The 2,111-nt window shown below is 40.1% G+C and overlaps 1 pseudogene; it reads right to left on the reverse strand.

The window, feature by feature from the left end:
* Nucleotides 1-597: 597 nt before the first annotated feature.
* LOC9298289 lies at nt 598-1,943 on the reverse strand (annotated as a pseudogene).
* Nucleotides 1,944-2,111: the final 168 nt, after the last annotated feature.

Raw genomic sequence — 2,111 nt, forward strand, 5'->3', positions numbered from 1 at the left:
GTCTCCATGTCGAACAGATCTTGTAGCATTAGGGCATGGATTCCTCCATTAACGTACCCGAGTAACTTTTGATTGTTTAACCAAGTTTCAAACTGTATCTTCCATAACATATAGTTGGAAGAAGAAAGCTTTAAGGTTACACAATGAGAAATACGAAGAGCGGAAGAGTCAGAGTTGTCAGCCATGGATGACCAAGCTCTGATACCATGAAAGTCTTAATAAGACAAGGATGAAGAGAAAATCTTTATTGAATATTTCTGCTTAAAAGATTACAATGATAAGAAAGGGTTTATATAGAAATACCCAAAATAGAGACTCCTAGGTCACACGTCACTAAGCACACATCACGACAGGGGAACAAAGCGAATCAAATCTGTTGTGCAATTGTATTTTGTGAGCTGTGACGCCTGTACGGAGATGAGCTGGAGCCGTCGTACGGTTTGACTGTGAGGATTTGTTACCGTTGCAGGATGAGGACGAGATAACGACTGTGGGCTTGCTGGGCTTGATATTTTGAGAAAGGCCCAATGCCTTGTCTGGTCCAAAACCAGAAAGCAGAGCTTCTGGTTGAGGCAGAGTATCTCTTTGATTAATAGCAACATCCCTCTTCAATGGAAGATCAGGTAATGGTAACTCAAAATTCAAGACTTGTATCGCTTGTTTTATCGAAGGTCTCGAGCTTTTTTATCAGGATGAGCACACCACAACCCTAAAACCAGAAGACACTCAACTTCTTTATTATCGAATTCATTACCCTATTTCTCATCAACAGACGAAGTCATCACTTCTTGTTTTCCATAAAGTTTCCAAACTTTCTCCACAAGACTCTTCTCATTACTCTCTGAATCACTGTTATCTTCTTGCGTTCGTTCCAGTGATTTTCTCCCTGTGACAATATCTAGTAAAACAATTCCAAAGCTATATATATCAGACTCTTTACTCGCACTTCCTTTCGTTACATATTCATGTGCCATGACCCAAAAGTTCCAGCCAATCCTGTTGTATGGGAACCATGTTCATGGTTCATAACCCGAGCCAAACCGAAATCACCTAACTTTACATTGAAATCACTGTCAAGCATTATATTGCTTGCTTTGATGTCTCTGTGCAGTACACATTGATCCCATTCTTCATGAAGATAAAGCAGAGCAGAGGCTAAACCAAGAGCTATCTTGTACCTTATGTCCCAAGAAAGTAAATGGGGTCTTTTGCCAAAGAGTTGGGAGTTCAAGCTACCATTTTGCACTAACTCATATATCAGCAAGAACTCGTTTTTTTCATTACACCAACCAATGAGTTGCACCATGTTTCGATGTCTCAGTTTGCTGATGATCTTAACTTCATTTAAAACTCTTTCTTTCGCTGCCTTGAATCACCGGATAATTTCTTCACCGCAACCATTGTATTGATTTCTTTCAAATTTCCTTCATAAACCGCTCCAAATCCTTCTTCACCTAGCTCTCTATGGCTTGAGAACCTGTTGGTTTCTCACACAAGATCTTTATAAGAAAACTTTCTTGGTCCTGCTTCCCTTTCAAGATCTTCGTTTATCGATATCATGTTTGCTATATCTCTGTCTTTCTTTTTTCTTTGCTTCCGTGACCAAACCACCACGATCGTGTGGACCAAAACTATCAGTAAAACAAACCCGGAAACCGAAATGCCAACTACCAATCCTATCTTGCTATCGGCTTTCTCGATATCCAAAGTTGAACTGAGCTCCCATGATAAAAGTCTATGTTCCTCTGTGTTTGTTCCAGCAGCAGCTATAAACCCAAACATTACTTCTGATGGTTTGCGAGGTCGATGATGTAAGAAAGGCTTGAACTCTCCTTAGGATCAGAGGTTGTTAGCTCATAAGCCCAAGTCACACTTAAATTCTTAGTCACAGAATCATAAGAGATCTTTGCATGACCAATATCTTGGCTGTGTTAGCTTGCATTCCAACGTTTTCAACATCGATGTGTTCTTTCCACACATCCAACCTGCAAACAAACGTAAAAATAATTAATATTTCAATTTGAAGAAATCAGACTAGTAGGCCCGGCCTTCCAACTCGATGGTCATCAAGCGTGACTGCCGTCTTGAAGGAACGTGAGACCTTTTCTTTT

The sequence above is a fragment of the Arabidopsis lyrata genome (assembly GCF_000004255.2).
Source record: "Arabidopsis lyrata subsp. lyrata unplaced genomic scaffold ARALYscaffold_903, whole genome shotgun sequence".
NCBI classification, from domain to species: domain Eukaryota; kingdom Viridiplantae; phylum Streptophyta; class Magnoliopsida; order Brassicales; family Brassicaceae; genus Arabidopsis; species Arabidopsis lyrata.